Below are 11,851 nucleotides of genomic sequence, written 5' to 3' on the forward strand. Positions count from 1 at the left end.
ACCTTAGGTGTACGTGGCTGGCGCCTTAGCCGGTTGAGCTATAGGCGCTGAGCCAAGATAAATAAAATTGATAAACCTTTGACCAGATTAACTACAAACAGAAAAGATTTCTAATAGCCTAAATCAGAAAGAAAAAAGAGGAAATAACAACAGATACCACAGAAATACAAAAGATCAACACTGAATGCTACATTATATGCCCAGAACTTTGAAACCATGGATGAAATGGACCAATACCTGGAAACATATTACCTCCCTACACTTAGGAAGAAGTAGAACTTTTCTTTCTTTCTAATTTCAGATTAATATAAGGGTATGTATGCTTAAGTTACGTTGTTTGCATTTGTTAGGTAAAGTCTAAGTTGTAGTTGAGCCCTTCACTCAGGACGTGTACCATATATCCCTACAATGTCCCTGTTAGGAAGTGAGAGCTTACTAAACCCCTTCCCACTCTTTCTTCTCCCTCCTTCTTAAATTTAATTGTGTTTTTCTCTTGTGTGGGCCTATAGGTGTTCATCCACTAATTTTATATTAGAATTGAGTACATAGGATACTTGCTTTTCCATTCTTGTGATACTTTACTTAGGAGGATGTTCTCTAAATCCATCCAGGTAAATATAAAAGATGTAAAGTCTCCATCTTTCTTTATGGCTGAATAGTATTCCATGGTATACATATACCATAGCTTATTTGTCCATTTGTGAGTCGATGGGCACTTAGGCTGTTTCTCCATCTTTGCAACTGTGAATTGAACTGTGGTAAACATTCTAATGCAAATGCACTTACAGTAAAATGATTTTTTTCTTCTGGATAGATACCTGCTATGGGATTGCAGGATCAAATGGAAGTTCTATTTTTAGGTCTTTCAGAATTCTCTATATGTCTTTCCAAAAAGGCTGTATTAGTTTGTAACCCTACCAATAGTGTATGAATGTTTCCTTCTCTCTATATCCAGGCCAGCATCTGCAGCTATGGGACTTTATGATGTGGGTTATTCTCACTTCAGTTAGGTGATATTGTTATGCCCAGGAGTCCCCCCAAAGACCATACCACCAGACAAGTTGAATTAAAGAGGAGTCCTTTTATTGAAGAGCTGGCCAGCAACTGCCTTAGTGTCCCAACATGGGGTTTCTGGGTGCAGCCCTGAGTTGACTCAGGCTCTGATTTTTATAAGACAAAACTTTTCCAGGGGGTAAACAAATGTAATTACAAAAGCAAAAACAATAGTTAGGAGAAGTCATGAGGGGCAAAAACAACAAGTAGGGGAGATCAGGAGGGTATGGCTGCTTAGTCAGTTTACAATGCTACGATCATGAGAGCACTTAGTAATTCTTTCTACAAAATAAATACAATCTATAATGTCCTAAGTTAGTGTAAGGAGGGGGACTTCCAGATGGGGGTCATAAACAGCAGGATCACAAAAAAAGGTTGGTACCAAGGATATAATCTCCAGTGTAGTTAGGAACCTGTATCACTAACAATTTTAGTTGAATGTTTACAGTTATACAATGGGAGGGCAAACAAGAGGAACCAGTTTGAAGGTAATGGAATATAACAGAAAAGGAGTAAATAGTATAGTGGAGTTAAACTGGCTTTCTTGGTTTTTTTTTTTTTTTTTTTGCAGTTTTGGCTTGGGCCAGGTTTGAACCTGCTACCTCTGGTATATGGGGCTGGCACCCTACTCCCTGAGCCATGGGCACTGCCCTAAAACTTGCTTTCTTAACATTTCTATATCATATATCGATGGTATGAAGACCACCTTAACATAATCACGAGGGTTGTTGTCACAAAGGTAGTTAGTGACTTTCTACACAATATTAGTAATTCTAACAGTTCTAACCAGGTACACTTAAAATACCATGCAATGGGTTCGGAGGCAAACGAAATCGGTTTCTTTTTAAAAGCAATAAAATGGGCCAGAGCCTCCAACCGAGTGGGAGTGAAGTGGAGCGGCCGTTATCGCTGACTCTTTCCTCCTCCCCACTGTCCATTTGGCGGGTTGATTAGGCCATCAGCTCTCCAGCCGAGACTCGTTTCTTATTTAGTTCTAGGGGAGCACCTGACCGACTTGAGTGATGTAGAGGGCAGATGAGCGGCTGCCTCTCTGATGGAACCCGCGGCATTGCGTCCATAAAGGAGAAAGCCTTGAGCTTGAGGTGGGACAAGCCTAATGAAGTGACTAAAAAGAACTTGAGGAAGGGAAATATAATTGTCTAAATTCTGTTATAAGTAACCCCAGGTGAAACTCAGTGATAGAACATTGGCTGCCTTTTTAGTAAGTGTTCTTGAGGAAGAGGGAACTTGGAGTTAACCTGAGCTGACTGACTCTTTAAATATGAGTAGAAGTTAGGCTCGGCACCTGTGGCTCAAGTGGCTAAGGCGCCAGCCACATACACCTAAGGTGGCGGGTTCGAATCCAGCCCGAACCCACCAAACAACAATGACGGCTGCAACCAAAAAATAGCCGGACGTTGTGGTGGGCACCTGTGGTCCCAGCTACTTGGGAGGCTGAGGGAGGAGACTCGCTTGAGCCCAGGAGTTGGAGGTTGCTGTGAGCTGTGATGCCACAGCCTCTACCCAGGGGGACAGCTTGGGGCTCTGTCTCAAAAAAAAAAAAAGAATAGTATTAAAGATCAGAAAATTAAAATTGAATGGGGGAAAACATTGAACAAAAGATTGGTCAGATACCAAGATTGGTCAGATAAGCACTTGAATATTTTTTAAGGCTATTTTGAATTGGGGAAGAATACATGAAGTATGAAAAATGAAAAACTCAATGAACAATGAAGAGAAGTAGAAAGCAAGAGTGAAGTAGAATTAAAAGAATCTGGAAGAATGATGGGTCCTAGGTTAAGTAAATGAGTCTTGCTCTCAGTCAAAATCTCGAACAGGAACTCCTGCTTGTGTAAAATTGGAGAGCAGGTCAGGATCTTGTGGTCCATCAGGGGTTTTGAAACACTCTGAATCCCATTCTCAATCAAGATCAAAATCCAGGTCAAGGTCAAGGAGGAATTCTCATAGATGTTACACTCAATCCAGATCCCATTCTCACTCTCATAGGAGATGATCTCGGAGTAGGTGATATACACCAGAATACCGGTGGTGAAGGAGCCGAAGTCATTCTCCAATGTCAAACTGGAGAAGACCTACAGGCAGCAGGGCAAATCCAGATCCAAACACATGTCTTGGAGTGTTAGGCTTCAGTTTGTATACAACAGAGAGAGATTTTCATGAAGTGTTTTCTCGATATGGACCCTTAAGTGGTGTCAATGTGGTTTATGATCAGCGAACTGGACAATCTTGAGGATTGCTTTTGTGTATTTTGAGAGAATAGATGATTCAAAAGAGGCTATGGAAAGGGCAAATGGAATGGAGCTGGATGGCAGAATAATTCATGCAGATTATTCTATCACCAAGAGAGCTCACACACCTACACCTGGCATCTACATGGGCAGACCAACTCAGTAAGATTTTAAGTTTCCTAAGCAAACTATGAAATCCATCAGAAATGCATGTAAGATTTTGACTAATCAGAAGATAAAGCCAGGACTGGTGGCTCACACTTGTAATCCCAGCACTCTGGGATGCCAAGGCAGGTGGATTGCTTGAGCTTAGGAGTTGGAGACCAGCCTGAGCAAAAGTGACATGCCATCTCTAAAAACAGCCGGACATTGTGGCAGGAGCCTGAGGTCCCAGCTACTATGTACACACACACTCTCACACTGTCACACATATTTGACTAGGAGAACTATTTAAAGCTATCAAAGGATATTCCTGTCTCTTCTTGTACTATACAAATATGAAAAAAAATTGCATGAGAAAAATATATGCTATTTATATATTTGTATAAAAGAAGCAATAAAATGTAGCAAAACAACACATTGGAATCAGGCTTGTTTACCTTCCCACTGACTCTCAGGAAAAGGAATTATATCAAGATGGAGTTAGGCTTGCTTTTCTTTCACCTTAACAATATTTCATGGTGGTTTGATTCGTAAGGAAACAGAATTCTTCAGCAGACCAATTTCAAGTATTAAAAGTATAATAACAATAAAAAATCTTCTAAATAAAAAAATCCTGGGGCTGGGCACCTGTGGCTCAAGTGGCTAAGGCGCCAGCCACATACACCTGAGCTGGCGGGTTCAAATCCAGCACAGTGCCCACCAAACAACAATGATGGCTGCAACCAAAAAAAATAGCCAGGTGTTGTGGTGGGCGCCTGTAGTCTCAGCTACTTGGGAGGCTGAAGCAGGAGACTTGCTTGAGCCCAGGAGTTGGAGGTTGCTGTGAGCTGTGAGCTGTGATGCCATAGCACTCTACCCAGGGGGACAGCTTGAGGCTCTGTTTCAAAAAAAAAATTCCTGGACTAAACACTTTTACATCAGAATTCTAACAAGCCTTCAAAGAAGAGCTCGTACCTATATTGCAGAACCTATTCCAAAACACTGAGAAGAAAGGAACCCTCCCCAACTCCTTCTACGAAGCAAATATCACCCTGATACCAAAACCAGGAAAGGACTCGACAAAAAAAGGAAACAACAGACCAATATCATTCATGAATATTGATGCAAAAATACTTAATAAAATCTTAGCCAATAGAATTCAACTAGACTGGCTCGGCGCCTGTAGCTTGGTGGTTAGGGCTCCAAACACATACCCTGGGGCTGGTGGGTTCAAACCTGGTCTGGGCCTGATAAACAATAACAATGACAGCTAGAACAAAAAATAGCCAGGGTTGTGGCAGGTGTATGTAGTCCCAGCTATTTGGGAGGCTGAGGCAAGACAATCACTTGAACCCAAGCGTTTGAGGTTGCTGTGAGCTAAGACACAACAGTACTCTATTGAAGTCGACAAAGTGAGACTCTGTCTCAAAAAAAAAAAAAAAAAGGTGGTTCCCATAGCTCAGTGGGTAGGGTGCTGACCACATACCAAGGCTGGCTGGTTTGAGCCTAGTGTGGGCCTGCTAAACAATGACAACTGCAACCAAAAAATGGCCAGGCCCTGTGACAAGTTCCTGTAGTCCAAGCTACTTAGGAGGCTGAGGCAAGAGAATCGCCTAAGCCCAAAAGTTGGAGGTTGTTGTGAGCTGTGATGCCACTGCCTTCTACCAAGGGTGACATAGTGAGACTCTGTCTCAAAAAAAAAAAAAAGAATTCAGCTACACATCAAAAAACTAGTAGATCACAATCAGGTGGGCTTTATCCCAGAGCTATAAGGCTGGTTCAACATACACAAATCGATAAACATAATTCATCACATAAACAGAAGCAAAAACAGTGGCCATATGATTCTTTCAATAGATACAGAAAGAGTATATGACAAAATTCAGCATCCTTTTCTGATAAGAACGTTTAAGAAAACAGGTATAGATGGAGCATTTCTTAAACTGATAGAAGCCATCTATGACAAACCCACAGCCAATATCATACTGAATGGAGAAAAACTGCAAGTTTTTCTGCTTAGAACTGGAATCATCGGATAAGGATGTCCACTATCACCACTACTACTGAACAACGTGCTGGAAGTCCTAGCCAGAGCAATCAGGCAAGAGAAGGATATTCAGGGTATCCAAATGGGAGCAGAGAAGGTTAAACTTTTCCTCTTTGCTGATGACATTTTTTTTTTTCTGAGACAGAGTCTCACTATATGGCCCTAGGTAGAGTGCTGTGGCTTTACAGCTCATAGCAACCTCTAACTCTTGGGCTTAAGTATTCTCTTGCTTCAGCCTCCCAAGTAGCTGGGACTACAGGCAACCACCACAGTACCCAGCCATTTTTTTGGTTGCAGTTGTCATTGTTGTTTTAGCAGGTCAGGCCAGGCTTGAACCCGCCAGCTTCGGTGTATGTGGTCAGCACCCTACTCACTGAACTATGGGCACCAAGCTATGACATGATTTTTTTGTTTGTTTGTTTTAGTTCCTTGTTTTGTTATTGTTGTTGTTGTTGTTAAGACAGAGTCTCACCCTATGCCCTGAGGAGAGTGCAATTGTATCATAGTTCACTGCAACCCCAGACTTTAGCTGTGGAAATCCTGTTGCCTCAGCTTCCGGAAGCCACTGGCATTACAGTTGCTACCCTGGTGCCCAACTGGGTCTGCCTTGCCCTGCCCTGCCCTGCCCTTCCCTTCCCTTCCCTTCCCTTCCCTTCCCTTCCCTTCCCTTCCCTTCCCTTCCCTTCCCTTCCCTTCCCTTCCCTTCCCTTCCCTTCCTTCCTTTCTTTTCTTTCTTTCTTTCTTTCGTGTAGAGACAGAGTCTCACTTTATTGCTCTCAGTAGAGTGCTGTGGAGTCACACAGTTCACAGCAACCTCCAACTCCTGGGCTTAGGCAATTCTCTTGCTTCAGCCTCCCAAGTAGCTGGGACTACAGGCGCCCGCCACAATGCCCATCTATTTTTTTGTTGCAGTTTGGCCAGGGCTGGGTTTGAACCCATCACCCTTGGTATATGGGGCCGGCGCCCTACCCACTGAGCCACAGGCATCGCCCTTCATTTTTTTTTTTTTAATGAGTCTGGATTTCAGTCGCTCAGACAAGTCTCAAACTCCTGAGCTCAAGCAATTCTTGTGCCTCAGCCTCCCACAGTGTTGGGATTACAGGCTTAGCCACCACACCTGGCTCCATGATCTTGTAGGGATCACAGAGAAACCTGCCCTTATCCCTGATTTGGTTTGCTGAAAGACCAACTCACAATTATGGTAAATTAATAAGAGAAAGGTTTATTTCCAAATACCATGTGCATGGGCGGGGGAGGGGGGAACTCAAGAATGATTTCCCAAAGTCTCAGTGATGGTCAGTGACTTTTAAAGATGCCTTTTAGAAGAGAGTAGGGAGAGAAACTGGGAAGTATACATGTAGCAAGTGGTTGCTGGAGGCTGGGAGAGTGTAGATGGGTGGAAACAGACTGATTTATAAATTAACCTGAGAGACAGGTATTGTGCTTTAAATGATCTTGGAGCCAGGTCTATTAGCATGTGATAAGGAGGCCAGCAGATTTTTCTGTTGCTAAATCAGGTCACTCAGGTTTTATAGAGGAGAGGCCAAAAATAGCCTGATCAAAAATAGCCTTTTAATTAAAAATTTTTTTATATCAAGGAATCATATTTTGGGGTGAAATTTCCTTAGCTCCTTCAATCTTATACTTAGAAAATCCCAAGGACTCACCCATGAGACTCCTAGAAGTGATTAAGAAATACAACAATGTCTCAAGATATAAAATCAATGTTCACAAATCAAGAGCCTTCATACACACCAACACTAGTTAAGCTGAGAATCAAATGAAAGTCACAATAGCCTTCAAAGTAGCTTCAAAGAAAATGGAATACCTTAGAATATATTTAAGTAAGGATATGAAAGATCTCTACAGAGAGAACGATGAAACCCTGAGAAAAGAAGTAGTAGATGTTAACAAATGGCAGAACATACCATGTTCATGGGTGAGAAGAACTAATATTGTAAAAATGTCTATACTACTCAAAGCAATCTACAGATTGAATGCAATCCCCATTAAAACACCAATGTCATGTTTTGAAGAACTTGAAAAAATAGTCCTTCATTTCCTATGGAATCAGAACAAAAACTAAATAGCCAATGAAATTCTATGAAATAAAAATCTATAGGCATCATTCTACCAGACTTCAAGTTATACTATAAGACTGTAGTGAACAAAACAGCATGGTATTGGCATAAAAATAGAGACAAAGATCTATGGAACAGAATAGAGAACCTAGAGATGAAACCAGCCTCATATCACCATCTGATTTTTGATAAACCAAAGAAAATCATATACTGGGGAAAAGAATCCCTATTTAATAAATGGTACTGGGGCTTGATGTCTGTAGCTCAGTGGTTAGGGTGCCAGCCACATGCATTTTGGGTGGTGGGTCAAACCTGGCCTGGGCCTGCTAAACAACAATGACAACAACGACCAAGGCCAATACACCGAGGCTGGAAGGTTCAAACCCGACCTGGGCCTGTTAAAACAACAATCACAACTGCAACAAAAAAATAGCCGGGTGTTGTGGAGGGCACCTGTAGTCCCAGCTACTTGGGAGGCTGAGGCAAGAGAATCACTTAAGCCCAAGAGTTTGAGCTGTAACCCCACAGCACTCTATCAAAGGGAGAGTCTGTCTCAAAATAAATAAATAAATAAATAAATAAAAATAAATGGTGCTGGGAGAACTGGTTAGCTACATGTAAAAGACTAAAACTGGACCCACACTTCTCACCACTTAAAAAAATTAACTGTGCTCGGTATCTGTAGCTCAGTGGTTGGGGCAGTGGCCACATAAGCACAGGCAGGTTTGAACCTGACCCAGGCCTGCTAAATAACAATAACAACTGGAACAAAAAATAGTTGGATGTTGTGGTAGGTGCCTATAGCCCAGCTACTTTGGAGACTGAGGCAAGAGAATCTCTTGTGCCCAAGAGTTTGAGGCTGCTGTGAGCTGTGACACTACGGCACTCTACCGAGGGCAACATAGTGTGACTCTATCTTAAAAAAAAAAAAAATTAACTCACACTGGATAAAAGATTTAAATATAAGACATGTAATGACAAAAACTCTAGAAGAAAGTATGGGGAAAATTCTTAATAATATCTGCCTTGGGAAAGAATTTATGAAGGAGACCCCATGGGCAATTGCAACAATAGCAAGAATAAATAAATAGGACCTGATCAAATTAAAAAGCTTCTTCACAACTAAGGACACAATAAACAAAGCAAGTAGATTGCCTTCTGAGTGGGAGAAGATGTTTGCATGTTACAAATCTGACAAGGGTGTGATGCCTGTGGCTCAGTGAGTAGGGCACCGGCTCCATATACCGAAGGTGGTGGGTTTGAACCCAACTCCAGCCAAACTGGAACCAAAAAATAGCCAGATGTTGTGGCAGGTGCCTGTAGTCCCAGCTACTCCAGAGGCTGAGACAAGAGAATTACCAAAGCCCAAGAGCTGGAAGTTGCTGTGAGCTGTATGCCATAGCACTCTACCGAGAGCAACAAAGTAAGACTCTCTAAAAAAAAAAGAAAAAAATCTGACAAGGGCTAAATAATGAGAATCTACAAATAACTAAAGCAAATCAACAGGAAAAGAGCAGACAACCCTATTAATCATTGGACACAAGATATGAATAGAACAATTTCCTAAGAGGACAGATAAATGGCAAACAAACACATGAAAAAATGCTCATAGTCCCTAATCATTAGAGAAATGCAAATCAAAATCACTTTGAGATGTCACCTAACCCCAATGAGAATAGCCAACATTGGCTCAGTGCCTGCAGCTCAAGCAGCTAAGGTGCCAGCCACATACACCAGAGCTGGTGGATTCAAAACCTGCCTGGCCCTGCCAAACAACAATGACAACTGCAACCAAAAAATGGCCAGGCATTGCGACAGGTGCCTGTGCTCCCAGCTTCTTGGGAGGTTGAGGCAAGAGAATCACTTAAGGCCAAGAGTTGGAGGTTGCTGTGGCGTCACAGCACTTTATCTAGGAGGACAGCTTGAGGCTCTGTCTCAAAAAAAAAAAAAAAAAAAAGAGAGAGAGAGAATAGCCAACATCACAAGGTCCCAAAGTGGCAGACTGAAGTGGAAAGAGGGGAATACTTATGAACTCTTGGTGGGATTGTAATTAATACAGCCTTTTTAGAAAGAAGTATAGAGAATTTCCAAAGAACTAAAAGTGGACCTTCCATGGGTGGTGCCCATAGCTCAATGGGTAGGGTGCCAGCTACATACACCAAGGCTCACAGGTTTGAACCCGGCCCAGGCCAGCTAAAACAACAATGACAAGTGCAACAAAAAAATAGCCAGGCATTGTGGCAGGTGCCTGTAGTCCCAGCTACTTGGGGAGGCTGAGGCAAGAGAATTGCTTGAGCCCAAGAGTTTGAGGTTGCTGTGAGTTGTGATGCCATGGCACTCTACCCAGGGCAACAGCTTGAGACTCTGTCTTAAATAAATAAATAAATAAAAGTGGACCTTCCATTTGATCCAACAATCCCATTACTAGGTATCTACCTAAAAGAAAAAAAAAATCATTTTGCCCTATGGACATTTGCATTCAGGTGTTTATCATAGGTCAATTCACAACTGCCAAGATGTGGAAACAAACCCAGCGCCCATGAGCCCACGAATGGATTAATAAACTGTACTCTCTCTCTATATATACCATGCAATACTATCCAGCTATAAAAAAGATGGAGACTTTACATCTTTTATGTTTACCTGGAAGGATTTGGAGAACATTTTGTTCTAAGCAAAGTACCTCAAGAATGGAAAATCAAGCATCCCATGTACTCAATACTAAGTGGAAAATGGATTGACTATAGGTCCATATTAGAGAAAAACACAAATAAATTCAAGAAGGCAGGAGGGGATTTGGTAAGTTCCTGCATAAGGGGTACAATGTACCAGTATATTGTATACTTCCTGTATGAAGGACTCAACTACAACTCAGACTTTACCTTATAAATGCAAACAATATAACCTCATCATATGTACCCTCATATTAACCCCCCTAATTTTTTTAAAAAATTTCTTTCTTTCTTTCTTTTTTAGAGACAGACTCTCACTTTATAGCCCTTGGTAGAGTGCTATAGCATCACAGCTCACAGCAACCTCCAACTCCTGGGCTGCTTAGACGATTCTCTTGCCTCAGCCTCCCAAGTAGCTGGGACTACAGGCACCTGTCACAACACCCAGCTATTTTTGGAGACGGGGTTTCTCTCTTGCTCAGGCTGGTCTCAAACTTGTGAGCTCAGGTAATTCAACCACTTCAGCCTCCCAAAGTGGTGGGATTACAGGCCTAAGCCACAGCATCCGGCCCTGAAGATAAACTACTTTCAAAGTAGTTTAAAATAATGCTAAACTAATATTAATACACAATAATACTTTTTAAAAACTGCTCTTACTAATCTTTCACATCTCTGAAAAACTTTCAGAATTAGAGTCCATGTAACTCTGATCTTTTCTTCCCCTTCTCTTTTTTCCTGCTTCTTTTTCTAGGCTTTTAGTGATGCAAATGCATCATTACTCCAACAATTCCAACTCTCCTATTTCTCACTTTCACATGGCAAAAAGTCCAGAAACTGAACATGGTTACTCAGCCCCCAGAGCTAAAGTTGGCAAGATGGTGGCAAGAAGGCTAGGTAGAATTTTATATGGGTAGAATTCTTTTATGGAAGGTCGAGGAAAGTAGAAGTATAAACTTTATTACTTATTTATTTATGTTATTTATTTATTTCGAGACAGAGTCTCATTCTGTCACCCTGAGTAAAGTACTGTGGCATCATATCTCACAGCAACCTCAAACTCCTGGGATCAAGTGATCCTCCTGCCTCATCCTCCCAAGTAGCTGGGACTACAGGTACCTACCACAATGCCTGACTAGCTTTCTACTTTTAGTACAGATAGCGTCTCGCTCTTGCTAAGGCTGGTCTTGAACTCTTGAGCTCAAGCAATCCACCCATCTCAGCCTCCCACCTCCAACTACCTTTATTATTTTCTTTTTCTGTCATATTTGCAACGGAGTAGGATTGTTATAAGAACACAAGGGAAGTGTTAGGGAAAAGAAATGTGACTTCTTTCTCTTATACTTTTAATTATTAGGCCGGTTATTATTAAATTTTATTCTATAATCATAATTAAATCTTTATGAAAATGTCTATTTCCCTGTTAACATTTCATTTAATGATTTTAGCATTCATTGATGATCCTTGCCTGAATCAGTTATTTCACTAGAAGTTGCAAAATGTTGACTTTTAAATTTCTATCATGCTTTCTCTATTTATTAGCTCAAATTTTTCTATAATGAGTTTACTTTCATCAAGCGGGTCTGGTTAGCTGCTTCTCCTTTTTTTTTT

The 11,851-nt window shown here is 41.4% G+C and overlaps 1 pseudogene; it reads left to right on the forward strand.

The window, feature by feature from the left end:
* Window positions 1-408: 408 nt before the first annotated feature.
* LOC105887755 lies at window positions 409-3,468 on the forward strand (annotated as a pseudogene).
* Window positions 3,469-11,851: the final 8,383 nt, after the last annotated feature.

The sequence above is a fragment of the Otolemur garnettii genome, unplaced genomic scaffold (genome assembly GCF_000181295.1).
Source record: "Otolemur garnettii isolate 467f Iridium unplaced genomic scaffold, OtoGar3 scaffold00115, whole genome shotgun sequence".
Classification (NCBI taxonomy): Eukaryota; Metazoa; Chordata; class Mammalia; order Primates; family Galagidae; genus Otolemur; species Otolemur garnettii.